At 41.4% G+C, this 18,462-nt stretch overlaps 1 long non-coding RNA gene across 1 annotated transcript; it reads left to right on the top strand.

The window, feature by feature from the left end:
* The first annotated feature begins 499 nt into the window (after positions 1–499).
* LOC140355602 (uncharacterized) lies at positions 500–17,035 on the top strand. Its single transcript, XR_011926008.1, has 3 exons — positions 500–574; positions 4,815–4,871; positions 16,946–17,035. It is a non-coding gene; the product is annotated as an uncharacterized lncRNA (long non-coding RNA).
* The last annotated feature ends 1,427 nt before the right edge of the window (positions 17,036–18,462 follow it).

Raw genomic sequence — 18,462 nt, forward strand, 5'->3', positions numbered from 1 at the left:
GTTTACTCCACATTTTAAAGTTGATGTGTCTTGATTGGCCATAGTTTAATTCATTTGATTATTGCATTCAATGGCTTTGTCTAAATGTATTTTTTCTAGTTGTAATACGTTGTTTAAGTTCTAGCTATATTAACATTCTATCAACAATACTACTTACTACAACTACTATTACTTACTACTACTACTACTACTCCACATATCTATATTGTATTGTATTTTTTCAACTCAATTTGTTTACCTTTTCTGTATATTATTCTATACTGAGCACAAGTTGTAATAAAATGTTCTCCATTCACCAAACTTTGTCATTCTTCTGAAGCTGAAGACTACTTTTCTTTTAATCGAGGTTGTGTAACTGAAAGCCCCAGACATTCTTGCTCTGTGCGATTACTGGATGATTAAAGCGAGGCAGGTTACGGCCTCAGTCATGTAACAAGTCTGCTTAGCGTTTCTATTGAAGTAAGTGATTTGACTCGTTTCTGACATGTCTCTCTGTTCCACAGGACCTGGAGATCGTCTACTCTTACCTGCACGGGATGGAGGCCTTGTCCAACCTCAGAGAACATCAGCTAAGGTAAATGACTGTGCAAATATCAGAAAGTATACATTTATATGACATGTCAAAAAACGTTGAGGGTATTTGTGCTATTTTTATGAACAGTACTTTTTTTTTTCTTTTTTTTTTTTTTACCATAAATCACTATCAAAATCTTGAATATTTCTATTATTTACCTAGATATTCTTGTGTATAAACTATTAGTTTCCGACCTTTATGGTCTTGAGTTCCCCCAAAGCATTTTCTCACATTCTCAAAATAATGACACTTTCTTTATGTTACCATGTGGTATTAAACTCAAGATCATTCTAAAACTGTTCATCTGAGGTTACACTTTGTCCTGCTCAGGCATTCAAATGAAAAAATATATAAATGTTCAAATGAGTTTCAAAACGATTTTTTGTATTGATTTATTTATATATATATATATATATATATATATATATATATATATATATATTGATACTATTGACAACCATCACATTACATTACAGGCAACAGTCACTACAAATGACTTATTTTTATCCAAATACTATTGAATTTAATGTTGTTGAAACCATTGCAGTGCTGGCACAGCCGCCTCACCTGCTTTTCTCAATTTCAGCTTTTTTTATTGCTAAAAAGAAAAACATTCTTTCATGTGGCAGCACCTGCTTGTGTCCATTACAGTTACAAGTTACTTTAGAACATTCCGGACACCTTTAACTTTTTGGATAGAATTGACTAAACATGTAGATCGACCTGATGGACACAACAAAACTCAAACTTATTATGGAATATTAGTTATTGCAGTGCCTAGAACTCTTCCAGATGGTTTATATTTTACAGTGAGTTGTCGACCCGTTTTAGTCTTGCTTCAGAACTGATTCAGGTCTAGTTTAGTACTGGTTTAGTACTGGTTTAGTACTGGTTTAGTACTGATTTTGTTGAATTGGAATCCTTTGAAATAGTCTAATATGTTACAGAACTTCTCGGAATGACAAAAATATAAAACTGCTCTTGCTCAAGACCTTTACAACCATCAAAAACATTTTTCCTTTTCACTTCAATAACAGCATCCGAAACGTGCACTATTTTGACAGGAAGTCCTCGCAGCGACGGTTACATAACAGTTTCCTATTGGAACAAGCTTTACGATCCACACGAGCTTTAGGCGCGACTCCCAAACCTCCACAGAGGACCGCGCCCGCCTTCACTGCAACAACACTTGGCCTTTGGCTCCTCTCTCACCACACCCGCCACTTTTTCTTTTTTTTTTACTTTTCCAACGGGTTCATGTCCACAGCCTGTTCCCAGCATGCCTTGTGTGCATACATGTGGATTACTCTGACCGGCGGGGCAGGGGGGGGAACATTCCATTGGGTGACCCCTCCGAGGCCCCCCCATCCCACGGCTCGACCCCTCCCTCCTCCCAGTGTAGATCCAGTGGAATGTCCCCAAGCTCTCGACGACCAATCGCATTCTCCCGCCCGCTCCGCTCACCGCCAATTAAAAAAAGCCTCACAAACCAGCTACTAAGGTCGAGATTTAGCTTTTAGCGCATAGTTTTGTCATTGTTTTTTTTGTGAGGAATGTTGTGTTTTTCTGTACTGCTTCTTCACATTGACAGAATGTGTGTGGTGTTTTAAAATGACAGTATGATGTTTTTCAGTCAGGCCAATATTAGGTTCTTCATCCATGTTTGGGTCTGTGTTTACTACAGGGCTGAGGGAACGTTTCAGTCACACTAGGAAAAGCGTGACACTGTAGATGAGTTCAGCACATGTCAAACAAAGTACTTTACTTGCCCACATCAGCCACAATACATCATTTCTACTTGAGAGTATTCAGTCGATGAAGTCATTTTTCTGTCATTTATAACTTGATGGTTTTAAGATAAGTGGAGCAAAAATGACATACTAATAAAACAGTAATTCTTCGATTCTTAGATCTATGACTTTTTTTCTCAGCAAGTGAAGATGAATTTAAAAAAAAAAAACGGAAAGGAACGAGAGTCAAACTATTTAGATTCCTTTCCAGGAATAGAAGTCCAGCTGTGACACCGCTCATAAGCCTGGCTCTGTACTGCAGAACCCCTGGGCATCACACCTCGGCGTCACACCTGGGCGTCACACCTGGGCGTCACACCTGTGCATCACACCTGGGCATCACACCTGGGCATCACACCTCGGCGTCACACCTGGGCGTCACACCTGGGCGTCACACCTGTGCATCACACCTGGGCATCACACCTGGGCATCACACCTCGGCGTCACACCTGGGCGTCACACCTGGGCGTCACACCTGTGCATCACACCTGGGCGTCACACCTGGGCGTCACACCTGTGCGTCACACCTGGGCGTCACACCTGTGCGTCACACCTGGGCGTCACACCTGGGCGTCACACCTGTGCGTCACACCTGGGCGTCACACCTGGGCGTCAGACCTGGGCGTCACACCTGGGCGTCACACCTGTGCATCACACCTGGGCATCACACCTGGGCATCACACCTCGGCGTCACACCTGGGCGTCACACCTGGGCGTCACACCTGTGCATCACACCTGGGCGTCACACCTGGGCGTCACACCTGTGCGTCACACCTGGGCGTCACACCTGGGCGTCAGACCTGGGCGTCACACCTGGGCATCACACCTGGGCGTCACACCTGGGCATCACAACTGGGCGTCACACCTGGGCATCACACATGGGCATCACATGGGCATCACACCTGGGCGTCACACCTGGGCGTCACACCTGGGCGTCACACTTGGGCGTCACACCTGGGCGTCACACCTGGGCGTCACACCTGGGCGTCACACCTGGGCGCCACACCTGGGCGTCACACCTGGGCATCACACATGGGCGTCACACCTGGGCGTCACACCTGGGCGTCACACCTGGGCGTCACACCTGGGCGTCACACCTGGGCGTCACACCTGGGCGTCACACATGGGCGTCACACCTGGGCGTCACACCTGGGCGTCACACCTGGGCGTCACACCTGGGCATCACACCTGGGCGTCACACCTGGGCATCACACATGGGCATCACACATGGGCATCACACATGGGCGTCACACCTGGGCATCACAACTGGGCGTCACACCTGGGCATCACACATGGGCATCACATGGGCATCACACCTGGGCGTCACACCTGGGCGTCACACCTGGGCGTCACACCTGGGCGTCACACTTGGGCGTCACACCTGGGCGTCACACCTGGGCATCACACATGGGCATCACACCTGGGCATCACACCTGGGCGTCACACCTGGGCATCACAACTGGGCGTCACACCTGGGCATCACACATGGGCATCACATGGGCATCACACCTGGGCGTCACACCTGGGCGTCACACCTGGGCGTCACACTTGGGCGTCACACCTGGGCGTCACACCTGGGCGTCACACCTGGGCGTCACACCTGGGCACCACACCTGGGCGTCACACCTGGGCGTCACACATGGGCGTCACACCTGGGCGTCACACCTGGGCGTCACACCTGGGCGTCACACCTGGGCGTCACACCTGGGCATCACACCTGGGCGTCACACCTGGGCATCACACATGGGCATCACACCTGGGCATCACACATGGGCGTCACACCTGGGCGTCACACCTGGGCGTCACACCTGGGTGTCACACATGGGCGTCACACATGGGCATCACACCTGGGCATCACACCTGGGCATCACACATGGGCATCACACCTGGGCGTCACACCTACCTACCATAAACATCACACTTGACTCAGTTCATGACCATAACTCATCATTAATAATAAGAACATAAAGGTACTGTTTTCCCTCTCAGGTCAGAATCCGTGACTCTCTGTATCACAACAGGGCTTAAATAAATGAACCTTTACAGATGTGTGTCGGTGTAATCCCTCATTCGTCCAGGCGTGTTCCATAGTAGAAAAAGCTTCAGTTGTTTCATCTGGATTTTTTCTAACTGAGTCCAGATGACTACAACTGAAGCTTTTTCTACTATCTTTACAGATGTAGTAACGTTGTAGCTCTCGTGGCAAAAATGGAAGGTATTTAATCATATCAGCTTCTTACATTTTTAAATTAACGTTACATGGGACTATGCAAAAGATCTTTTATCCAACTTTATTCTTAGAGTACTTCAAATAAAGTTGAACATTTTCTCGATGAATTGGCATCTGTTTAATAATTGATATTTATATAAAAAGAAGATTGCAACTCTTCTGATATTTGCTCAATGTAAGAAAGCCAGAACATTTCATTCTTCTCTTTTTGTGTCTGCAGGGTCATGTGTGAGACGGTGCGCTACGAAAGACATGAAGCCAATGAAGTCTTGTACTAGTAAGTATTCTCCCCACTCTACACTTCTCCACTCACTTTATAATAGAACAAGAAGAACCGCATTTGAACTGATGTCGGCCATTCACCCGAGCCGCTTTGCTCCAGGCTCCACGTTATTGATGAGCCCGGGCCACGTGGACCAGGAAAATGAAAACAAATGTCCGTAAAGTGGCGATGCACTTAGGGAGGTGCTGAGAAAAAGTGCACCAAAAGTGGTTTTCAATTTAATTTTGATGGCGATGACTTACGCCGGGAACAATTGTCAAATCTATAGCACGGCTGTGATGGATCTAAAAGGGTTTGCCAGGATCATTAGTGTGATGCGTTTACTTGTGATGGGATTACACGACGCCGGAGCAATAGTCCTCTTCACACAGATCAGGATGGTAACGAGTAGCGGTCGATGATATTGGCAAAAGCTGTTGATGCAATATTTTCCCAATGCATCTGGAACGTGGTAAAATGTACCGTAAATGTCTTTATGTATATATAATGTTTAGTTTCACACAAAAACTGAACGGACCCTTAAATGATCCATGAAAGGGCAGAAATGTCACTTTGTACTTTTGGTGATCACACTAGATGTTTTTTTTTAAGGCATTTTAATTATAAATAGTACATGATTTTCTAAATTTGAATATCTCCAAAACAAAAACGATACAATCTTTTTTATTTGTGATATTAAGAGTAGAAAAAGCTTCAGTTGTAGTCATCTGGACTCAGTTAGAAAAAATAGACGTTTTGTGATATTAACCATTTCTCGATACATCTTCCACCTCAAAGAATGTGTCGGTAAATTAATATCATGTCATTTTTCTTGTCTTGTTACTTTGTCTTCCAATTTCATTAATCTAAAACTGACATGTCCAAACTACGGCCCGGGGGCCAAATGCAACCCTCAGACCATTTTTTGTTGGCCCTTCCAGCTACGCTGGGCCAAACAACAAAAAGTAGTACTTTTGACTGTAAAATTGGAAAATGTCATGCATTTTGATGTTGTACCAACATAATATAAATTTTCCAAGTCGTATTAAAGGTGTGGAGGCTCATCAAAACAATGTCAAATGCAACATTTTGAATAATTCACTTTGTCATTAGACAAATTTGACATTGTTGGGTTTTTTGTGGCCCTCTGCTCCGTTCAAGTTTCAAAGTTCGTCCCTCGGTGAAAAGGTTTGGACACCCCTGATTTAAGAAAACACACTTTGTAGCTTGTCTCCATCAAGATTTTATTCTTTGGCCAGGAATGTTCCATTGTTTGGCTTTAAATCCACTTGCATTTATTCAATTACAGGTGTTTTTATCGCTTAAAAGAATACCTTTAAAAACCTGCATTCTTCCTGTGAGCCAGCACGCCTCTCCACAGATCTGGAGTCTCATTTATAAAACAGAATGTGGAATTCTTACACAAACAAAACAGAAGCAGCCTTATGCTCGTTTTCCAGCACGGATCACACAGATTAACGTGGAAAGTGATGGACGTAGCATTTCTGTACGTACACATGCTTTATGAGAGACCCCGGAACTGTAACTTCACCTGGTGCCTTCAAACACTCGTCTCCATGGAGATAGATAAGGCCACATCCCCCGGAAGATGAGTGTTCTATCAAATAAATCACACACACGTAAACAAATAAATACATGAATAAATAGATAAAGAGACATTATAAAAAGGTCAGGTCATATAAATTCATAGAAATAAACATTTGAGCCTTCACAGCTGGTATGCAGTATCACAGAACAGAATCAAACAAATCCCCACAGATAACATCAGACTCTCAGCTGGGACACACTTCTCTATTTGCAGTGCGACTTTGTGATTGAACAGCTCTGTTTATTGACTTCTCCCAGTCTAGACCACCACCACCACCTCCTCCACCTCCACCTCCACCACGCGTTAAAGGCTCACCCGTTGTTTAACTGCTGTCACCTCCCTGACGTCTCCCACACGCCCGGCGACCATAATGAACTCTGTGATGGACTCTGGGGGGCTAGAGGAGGGAGAAGAGGGAGTGTGTGAGAGGAGAAAGAGTCAACAGCTCATTAGAAGCCCACCGGGGTCTGTGTGAGCCGATTAGACAACAGGAATGCAGATGAAGCTGTGCTGGGTAATGTAGTCCGCCCCGAGTCACCAACGAGCACGAGACAGCCAGGCGTTTGGGTATTAAAGGAGATATATAGTACTTTTTATCCAGGTACTTAGTATTGAGCTATAACAAAAGTAGATCATCATTTTTCATTTTGTTCACTGTAAACCACAATATTGATCTGAAACGGCTTAGTGAAAGAAACAGTTCCTTTGACACCCTGTTCAAAACGACTGAAGTGATAAGCCCCGCCTCTTCATAGTGACATTTACCAGTAGCAAGCAGCAAATTGACATTAACATTGACATTTTAGAACCCTTCACGTACCACTTTGAGTTTTCATTTTTCAAATAATTGGAGCTAAATGCAGAGATGTGGGCGGGGAAAGGGGGTAGGTGAAAACATGAATTGTCTGCGCACTCGAGCCTCAGTTGCAGGACAATACAGGATTAACTCAAACATACAGCCATCAATCAAAATAGAAGTTTGAGTAAACGAATGATGTGAAAACACCATTGCAACAAGATTAAAAGCTCATTAAGGTTGATTTAGCGTAATATGTCTCCTTTAATAACATGGTGCTGGATCGTAATGGTATCACATTCATTTGAGTAGGGCCCGGTCATAGTTTAAACACAGATAAAAAAAACACTATGATCTTTCTTTTTTTACTTCCAAACTTCTAACACAACCCTTCTGGCTCTATGCATCAAACAGCAGCTAATTAGTTAAATCCAGACATCATTTCTATGTGTTTGTCTGTTGTGTTTGAGCGTGTATGGACGATGAGCGTATGGACATTTCAGAAGAGCAGGTGTTAAACAGCGGTAGGTCAGATTGTGTTCTCTCCGTCTTAAAACATTTATGGTTCGAACAGCTGTGGTAATAAAAGCGACTGCATTACAGACCGTTAACCTCACCGAGCAGTTTGACTTCTGTTATGGAAATCTGCAAAATAAAACTGACTTGCTATAGAATGGAAATGCAGAGTAGTAACAATGTGAAAAAGTCTGGGAATATTCCTGTGGAACGTGACAATATCATAATTCTATTTCCTGGCATTAAGATGAGTTAAATACATTTTAATCAAATAAAATATTTAAATATAGTGACTGAATATGTGTAAATTATGAATAAAATGCATTCATGAGAAAAATCTGAAATCTTGTACTATTTTAGTCCAGATAACAATTACAATGATCAAAATACAATTACAATATATATTTTTTTACAGTCGACTATTACGATTTGTTGCAGAACCCTAAATCAAAATCACAATTTGAATGGTTGGAACTAGAAAATTACAAAAATCAATTTATTTAAAGGAGCAATATGTAACTTTTTGTGTGGTATTAAACATATTTATCTTATATTTATTCGATTAGAGGTTTTTATAGCAAAAATCACCTGGAAAAACAGGCTTTCTTATCGTGAGCGAGGACGCCTCCTCACAGACCTGGCTTATAACTCTGCCTGTTACACCACCTGCTTGTCTCCATGCAAATAGATCAGTACAATGCCATACTGAGGAACATTTCAGGCACATCTCCATGGAGACAAGCGGCGGCAGACACTCTACTACCTTTAAAACACTCTTAATCCATTCCATACATCATTTACTTCACTTCAGTGATTTTTACAGAATCATTTATGGTTTGCCATTGTTTATTTTTTTATTATCCAAGTTCATTTGACGCCACATCATTGGCTCAAAAATAATGGTATTTTCGACAGAGGCCAGAGTTCGAGGACGGCTTAGTGCGAGCTGACATGTAAGGTTAGCGAAAACGATATCCCGGGATTGTAAAATGTGTCGGGTCAGCCAACATCTTTTTAGCTCTGGCTCCGTAATCCCAGCAGTTCATCCTCCTCACTGGGGATGTTTCCAGCTGATATCCACTGTATAAACCCAGCGGCAAGAAGGAAAACTGTCGACTATCACCCTCATCCCGCTGATATCTATCCAGAACGACTCCAGGAGAAATGGGAAAGTAGATGGCAATTTCTGGGTCATTAACTCTGTATCGCCGTCTGCGCGAGAGCTCGCTGGCGTATTCAAATGCAACAGATTAATATGTAAGTGCGGACTCGGGAGGAGACGATCGTGTGTGGTTGGTACGGGTGAGGACACATGCAGATACGAGGGGCTGGTATGGAATGGAGAAAAAGCTATTATCAAGCTCTTATGAAGTTGTTTCAAGCTATATTTGATGGTATGGGTCAAATGGAAGAATATCTTTGTATCCGTAGACTTATGATTCATGGCTGTTTTCAAGGTTTTTCTGAAGTACACTTGTAGCACTGAAAGGCACTGAAAACCTAACCTACATGGGGTTTGAGCCCAGATTGGATTGGTCTAGATCTAGTAATAGTTCAGGTCACGTCCCAGTAGAATCCCAATTTTGAAGTGGTTTGTGCAAATGTCACAAACCACTGTCAATGGAGCATAAAACGGTACTTTTATATGCGTACATTCAGTATTCAATGTTTTACAGGCAAATGCAACTCACCCATATCGTCCAAGAACAGTTAAACTCTCAAGTACAGCAGATTTGTTCGAGGTCGGCGCTCGTTCATCCGACCTGTCTTCGTTCACGCGCTTTTGGTCCAACATGAGATCAAACTCTGTATCTGCTGCAGCTCTGGCCAGTCGCGCTGCTTCCACAATTCACATATTCACATCGAGCTGCGACGATTAATCAACTTATTGTGACTGGTCAACAATAAAGATGAATCATAGTCATATTTTGGTAATCGTTATCTGGACTATACAGACTCTAAAACACTTACATAAAGAACTTTTATAACAAGGACACTGACATTATTAAGTGAAAATGTCCAAACATTATAAACAATTTCTTATTTCATCAATAATTCTCTATCTAGAAGCCTTCAGTCGCCATATTTTAACCTTTATTATGGTTCAAATTGTATTCCATGACTACCAAAATATGTTTTACTTGCAATTGGTTCAGTGTTTGATTCAGAGAAGAAGATTAGCTAATTAAATGTATTATGCCATATTTTTCTTTGGAGAGTCGAGATCAGGATATTGTTACAGAATATAATCACAACTATATTGTCATTTGAATCACACCGCACATTTGGCACACCCCCAGTGCTTCGCTGGGACGCATTCAAAGCCCGATGATGCTGATATGGGGCATTTTCTGAGCAGCTGTTGGAAGTTGCCTCCATTTCCCTGTTGCGGTGTGAAAGCGCAGTTCTGTGCCAGCAGCAGCGGCAGGCATCATAAATACTGCCCTCCAAAAACCTGCTCGTGCCAGGAACTATAGACCATACTGTAATAACCAAGTCAATACATCAGGCGAGCTGGTTTATTGTACCAGAAGAGGAACATAAAGAGGTTTGAAATGTATGCTTCTTCAGAAATCAGTGTGAAATCTTGAAATAGATACAGTGCATTTTCTTATGACTTCCCCCATCTAAAACAAGCAGCAGCTGATAGTGTTGAGCAATGACCATAGTAGTGCTGATAGTGGTGACTTGAGCACAAGATGGTTAAAGCATGTGCTCTTTGGAAACGACATACAATCGCTCACATGGCATGAGAGGTTTGGGCTGGGAAATAAACTCAAAGCCTTGGATGACTTTGTGTTTTAGACGAAACGGTCCAATCAAGAAAATATTGTTTTGTCACACACAGAGTATAGATATTAAGTGTTTTATTGTATTGGTTATAAATCAACCAACTGCATTCCACTTAGACAGTTATGGATTTAAGTATGGAAAGTGTTGTAAAGCGCTTCGTGTGCCCTGAAGGTGGAAAAGCATTGACCAAAGTACGAAATAAAAAGTACTGTATTTAAGTGTAATTTTAGGTCACTGTTCTTTACGTACAGTTTATTTATGGAAGTATTTTCTTACTTAGCAAGACGTCTCCATAACTGTGCTAACAGTTTTGAGTTCAAGTCCCAGTAAACATCAAAAGGCTATGTACTGGTAGATAGAAAATAACACGTTTCTTCTGATGGCCAAATATCTTTTACTTCAGTAAAAATAAGTACTGCAAGTCTACAAAAAGACTAAATTGGACATATCCATTGTCATACAAAACAATAGTGTTTTTGTCATAATTGTGGTATCAAAATCAATATTGAGTAGTAATAGATTTTCTTTTCTTCAAACAACTGAAATACTTCCCGTAAAAGCGTGCTCTTGACACCATTTCCTTTCATTTGAAGAAACACAATTTGGGAGAAAAGTGCCTGAGCATGCTAATCCAGTACGTCAAGTCAAGTAGAACAAACTACATTTAAGAAAGAATATCTCCTGTGTTTTGACTGGACAATTTCAAAAAGTCCTTTTCTTTCACCACAACATTGTCGCGCTGTGGTTCTCATGAGAGCTTTTCGTGAAACCTTCAAAACAACACGTTAACACTGCAATGCTTCTTCGTTTAGATCTTTTACAATGTCCAATCCAAGCTTAAGACGACACCCACGTAATTGTCCAAGTCAATCTCACGTGAAACTAAAAGGACAGCAACTTGACAATGTTTCATCTGTGATTAAAGGTGGTATGGGCGATTTTTTTCAGCAAATTTTTTTATCATATTTCCTCGTGTCGTGGATAAATCATTACTCCTGCCACGTATCAATCATAAAACGCACCTGCCGCTCACCTGCAGCCGCGTGCGGCTCATCCCACGTTTCCGCGTGTCTAAGCGCATTGATCTATCATAATATAGTTCCCTCATTGTACGGGGCAAAATGAAGACGGAGAAAGACAGTTGGAGCTGACGCAGAAGTGGACGGAAATCTACGGGAGACGAGAGATGCGATGCGCTCCGTTTCGCTAATAAACAAACACACGTGTGTGTTGTATCAGTCCACACGGGGGAGTGGCATGTGCACGGGGGAGTGGCATGCGCACGGGGGAGTGGCATGCGCACGGGGGAGTGGCATGCGCACGGGGGAGTGGCATGCGCACGGGGGAGTGGCATGCGCACGGGGGAGTGGCATGCGCACGGGGGAGTGGCATGCGCACGGGGGAGTGGCATGCGCACGGGGGAGTGGCATGAGCACGGGGGAGTGGCATGCGCACGGGGGAGTGGCATGCGCAGGCATGCGCACGGGGGAGTGGCATGCGCACGGGGGAGTGGCATGCGCAGGCATGCGCACGGGGGAGTGGCATGCGCACGGGGGAGTGGCATGCGCACGGGGGAGTGGCATGCGCACGGGGGAGTGGCATGCGCACGGGGGAGTGGCATGCGCACGGGGGAGTGGCATGCGAACTTCCGCCTGCGTTCTCAAATCGCCTAAAAATCGTCCATACCGCCTTTAATGCTTCTATCAGAAACCATGTGACTCGTCTTGCGCACGCCTTGATGTTCTCATTAACCTTTCCCCGCCCCCGGAACCCTCTCATTCACCTCTGCTGCTGTGGGACAACCCCGTTTCTCTAAGGTTCCTTGAGGGGGAGAACCTAAACACACTTCCAGTACTCCTGACCCAGTTCAGTCAACGCTGTCATGGCACACTTTCTTTTGGGTTGTCTTCTCCTCCCCCCTCCCCCCGCCCCAACCCCCTCCTCTGCCATATGCGGGGCTCCCCAGTTTTCCTCCTACATCTGGGAGTCAGTAATTAATAATTGAACATCTCCGTCGTGTTGTTTCGGGATGCTTGCAAGGAGGATTAGAAAGATGGAGCGATCTCGGTGGGTGGCAGAAGGAACAGGCGATGCTGCAACTTCTGTTATAGAAGGTTATTCCATAAGAATTCTAAAATTGAAGGTTTTTTCAGATGGAGTGCAGCAGCCTAAATAACTATGGAGGAGTAGTCAAGGCTTTTGAAAGAAATCAGGTGTCCAAAAATGTTTTGTTGGGTTCGCCTAAGTTCCCTTGCGCTGACGGTAGCGGTGGGCTGATTGAAATATGAATAATATTGTCAATGTTCTGTATCAGAGAAATGCAAAATTTGGAGATCTGTTTAAATACATCGTCGCCAAAGAGTTGATGAAAACGGTAGAATGGTAAAATTGTAGCTCATTTTACAGTCATTTGACATTTGTTTGATACTTAAGCCTCAACCAATAGATGACATAATTGTTATCCAGATACTAAAATTATTGAGATCTTTTTCGTCAATACTATCCACCCCATATCTGACAGAGGACATTGAACTTTGTGCCAGTTTTTGTTTCATGCAAATTGGCTCAGAAATTCCAGAGCTACGAACCATAAACCAGGTCAAATTATGTGAATTTTGAACAGGAAATGGACTAAATAAATGATGTCTTCACCAATTTATTTAAGCAGAAATGTACATTATTCACATAAACATTTTTGTTGTTGTACAGCAAGCTTTAGGCCCTGTCACAAATAGCCTTAATAAAGCATGAACAATGACATAATTAATAATGAACAGTTAGCTTAAGAACGATTGAGACAGCCAGCTCTTGCCTCCATCTTAAAGTACAATATCATCACATTGTAGAATCTGAAAGCCACAGAAAAGACCCATCAACAGCTCCAGGAAGATCCACGTTAGCCTTTCCCGTGTCTGTGCGGCTATTGATCCCGCCCAGCTTCAATTAGACGTCCCGTTCAAGGCCAGGTGAAAGTGCTCGGTGCTAATCACAAATCTGCGAGCGTGTAGCGCTAATTCTGGCCTGATGAGCACGCTGTAATGGGTTGTACTCGGAGATAATTACACAGAGAGTTACCGCCAAGCTAGCAGGTAATTATGCTAGAGCTACTTAAGATAGCTCCTGGCAGATATAGTATGCGGTTGAAATATAAAGTTTTGCCAGTGTCTGGGATGGCGCTTGTTAGCATGGCTACTAGCATAACGTTAGAAAACAAAATACAACAAACATAATTCAGCAAATGTTGAAAATGGTGTCAAGAAACCAGAAATATCACTGTTTAAAGATGTGTTTAGAATGTACAAAGTTAAAGTGTGTATTTTCTAATTTTGTTAACTTTCTATTTGGTGTATTTACATCTGTTGTACATATAAATTGTAGTTTTACGCTTATCGAGTACGTATTTGTGGACAAAATGCTGAAGAATCTATAGAAAACGACAGGAAGTTGATGCAGAATTTACACAAAGAAACAACATTAATTCAACAAAATAAAGTTGCTTTCATATACTTTTATTTCTCAAATACAAACATTTTTGACATTTGAAGAGTTTTGCCAGTGTTTGTTGGGTAATAAATAAATTAATAAATTGGGTGATAAATAAATAATAAATTAATAGTGTCATAAATTACAAACCTAAAAAAATTGCCATTCGTTATTCTAGCAAAATTCTAAATATATTTATCTTAAACTGCATTTGAGCTCAATGAGTCGTACAAACCTGTCAGATGCACTTTAAACTATGATGATTCAAATGTTAAATGTTGGTCTTGAAAGGTATTTTGGTCTAATCAATAAAAAACTTCATATTTAAGTTTGAGAATGTTTGTCCTGAAAACATGGATGATATTAGGGCTCTGCAATGAATACATTTTCAATGATAATCGTAATTACATAAATGCTATGATTGAAAAAACAACATTATTCTTTAGAAACAGAGCGTCTGAATGATTTAGAGCAAATCCACAGATGTATTCTTCTGCTTAAACCGGGTGTCGACTGCACGATATTGGTCGTCTGCGATGCAAGATTCATGATCGTGGATTGTAGATCTCACTGTGAGACATGGACAAAGATTAAACTTGGAACGTCATACGACCAGAGACGAGCTACGATATCAAGCCCGTTTGATATTCTAGAATCTTGGTCTCGGAGCGAGCCCTCCTGTCACCGCGTCTACGATCAATCTCTGTCAAACATGTAGAAACAAGAGCAGAGGAGCTTCACTGTGAGCGGGACGGGAGCGCTTCAGGAAACACCTTATCCATTTGAGAAAAGCACTTTATAAAACAGTTTCAAATAGAGCTGGGTTGAAATAATCGATTTTCCGACTTTTAATCAATTCGCATATTAATGACCGATTATTGATTCGTACGTCCAAGATTTTTTTTTTAAATTAAAATTATTTTCTACATTTGCCCCCGTGAACTTCAATCTACCTTCAAGAAAGATAATTCAGGACTCCTGGATTATTATTATGAAGTGAAGGAAACGGTTCAAATACATTTTTCATTTTTAATAACATTAACCCCCGGATCGAATCGAAATCGGATCGAATCGGATGAAATCTGAGAAAATCGAAAAAAAAAACGATTTTGAAACGTAAAAATCGGAATCGAATTGATTCTTGAAATTTGAATCGAAACCCAGCTCTAATTTCAAACAATAACTTCCATTTTTGACCCAACCAGTCACCATTATAACTTCAGTCATAACCCTATCTGACATGAGGCTTTGAGTTACATTAATTGTATTAATACATAATATTTATACTGTGCTATTATGTCTCATAATTTAGTTCTGTCCTGCTAAAACCACACGCATATTGTTTAGTCAAATTCCCAGCACATGAAGGTTTTTTCACGACTTCCTTCAGCAGAGTTCTCCTTCCTCTTTCCTACAACACCACTGCCATTCCTAGTCTTCACCTGTCAAAAAGAGGATGCATTTTCACCACAATATTTCTTTTTCGCACGTTGAATACTTTCACGTTCACCCATTACCTCGAGTCACCACGCCAGCAGTTTCCTGTCCAACCTACATTCGAGATTACACGCCATTTCCGATCAGTTAAGCCCCGCGGCCCGCTGCATGTTCATGAAAACCATGCGTTAGCCGCCATTATCCGTCTCGGCGGAGTTTGTTTACACACGCTAGCTAGGTTAGCATCGGCGGTAATCCTGCCTTTATGGAAGATAGAGCAAATCTCGACAGCGCTAGATAATCTCCGAGACAAACCCGACGCGAGATGGACAAGTAAGAGGAATAAGAGTCGTAATGACTTTCACAATGAGTGAAACCGGCAGTAAAATATAGGCCGTTTAGTGCAAATCCATCACTTTGAAGACGCCATTATCAGTCAGAATGCCAAAGATTGTGGAGAATGTTTATGCGTCGGGCGTATTTCGAGACGACTACCTGATGGAGGGTCATTTTGAGTTGATTGAGTTTATTGAGTAGACGGACGTCCTCTCGTCTGGCTCCAACGTGGGCGATTGGGACGTGAAATCTGCAGTTCATTGGTAGTTCTTTCTCTCAGGCGTAATAAGACTTTTATCTCATCGCGCTAGAACATAGTGATCTTTATTTAGCTCGAGGGAGTTTGCACAGACGGGGAATCATGTTCGAAGAATTATGATCTACTGGCAGTGCTCTGACATAATCACAATGAATTAAAGTAGTATTTAAAAAGAAGAAGTAAGTTTGAAAATAGCTCATTGTTATACTGTGAGTGAAGAAATTACAATTTAGGTTTAGTGTTTTGTTTTTGCATTTGGTCATGTGAAACTAAATTATAATCATCATTCTGGTTTACATGCACACCAACAATCTGATCATCATCTGATTTATGATATTATCAGATGATTGAAATGTCAGGTTACAGTAATCAGATTTATTTCTCAAGTTTTGACAAGGAAATATATATAAAACTAACAACGATTAAGAAGTTATTCAAAATTCCTTGTATGTAATTTGTGCTCCAAATACAATAATTACTATAAATCCACTGATTAATTGTCACATGATGAGCAAAAGTTACAGAAACATGACAATGAGTATTATTGTATATTATATGGCATTGCACGCTAGAAGATTTTAAACAATTTATTAAGATAATAATGGGGAACTTCCAATGTTGCAACACAGAGTAGGTACAGAAGTAAATAATAAACAAAAAACAGACACTCTTATGGAAAAGCTCTTATAAAAAGCTCTTAATAAACCTCTTATTAAAGCGTTTTATAGGATTTGTTGTTTAAATACTCCATATAGTTGGGACCAAACACACTTTTTTCAATGTCTGATGAATCACTTTTCTGTTTCTTATCGTATACGCTCCTCGAACATCTCTCATTTTCTGTTTTCTTCTGTTTTCAGCCCTGACGACGTTGGAAGCTGCTGGTACATCCTCTTATCCGGCTCCGTCTTCATCAAGGAGTCCATGTTCCTGCCCAGGAGCAGGTAAGACGCTTGAACGCTTCCTTCAGCCAAACAGGCGTTTATCACCTGCAGCTGCCTCTCTTATCGGCAGAAGTAAACAGCGGTTCCTCCTGAGCTTTACTTCGTGTTTATAGTTATTAAAGGGAAATAGAATTGTGCGAGAACTTATCGTCAGCAACCAACAATTCATCTGATGGGATCTTTTTGAAAGTCTGGATGTCTGCGGTGTTTGAAAAAAGAGGTCTCAATGAAAATGAGAAATAAGAACAGATGTATTTATTACTTTGTTTTATAGCACATGGAAAGTAACAAAGTACAGGAGGTAAAAGTACTGTACTTTACGTCAGTAGTTTTTACAGCTTTACCTTTACTTTATCACATTATATATACATGGATCTGATTTGAATGGCTTCTGTTGGCCAACGATCAGCACAAAACCTTTATCAAAATCACAAAATGTAACGCTTTGACACTTACTGTTATGTTTTTACTCTTCAGGTGCACTTTTAAATGGGAACTTCAACACCTTTACCTGTTTTCTAGTGTCCTAAAAATGTGAAAAACAGATCTAGTTAGTTATGTATTCTTCCATTTCTCTCGTATGCTGTACATCCTAATTATTCAGTTTATAAACGCTTTTCGCAAATTTCAAAAACCAAAGTGAGTTTTGCCGTCACGTTATAGCTAACCACAACTAGCATGCTAACAGCGCACTTCCTGCTTTTGGGAGAGTTAAATTCTCTATAGTTAGATACAGAAAGCACACAGCGGCTTTTACAACATATCTGGGCTCTTTAATTTGAAGTAGATTAGTTTAATACTATCAGATATTGCGCCTTTAGCATTGGATGTCTGTGATTAGACAGCATTAGTATCTTTGCGGCTCTGTAGCGTTTTTGTAATCAGAAATACAAGATAAGAATACCGACTTTGTTATTTGTCCCGCTGGACGGAAGTTGCAGCAGCCAAAGTGCAGCATTAGCAGAAGATGTTAAGCTAAAGGCTGTGGGAAATGTTGAACTGAAAGAAACTTGATTCTGAGTTTGAATTTTGAACATGACTCTGCAATACGGACGTCACGATATCAAAACGTGGTGTTATGATTATTATTGTGCTCAGAAACATCACAATTTAACAATGAATCATAATTACTGACACTTGTATTTCCGTCCCATACAATTCCTCTAGCTTTAGGTAATCAAACTTTCTGAATGTTTAAGTAATTAAGACACAAACAACCAGATATAAAAGTACTTAACATTTATGTTTTTTTTGCTTGAATCTTTTTATTTATTTATACTTTTATAAGGCAACTAAAATAGGACATATTGTCATACTTTGCTCTTTACTCGTTTGCAGTGTATATTGAATTGAAATGACTTATTTTGACAAATTCTCACAATTAATGATATATTTTCTGTTGAGTAATAGTGATTACCAAATAATTTGCAAAC

Source organism: Eucyclogobius newberryi, unplaced genomic scaffold (genome assembly GCF_026437365.1).
Source record: "Eucyclogobius newberryi isolate DKJ021-1_F unplaced genomic scaffold, fEucNew1.0.hap1 SCAF_119, whole genome shotgun sequence".
NCBI classification, from domain to species: domain Eukaryota; kingdom Metazoa; phylum Chordata; class Actinopteri; order Gobiiformes; family Gobiidae; genus Eucyclogobius; species Eucyclogobius newberryi.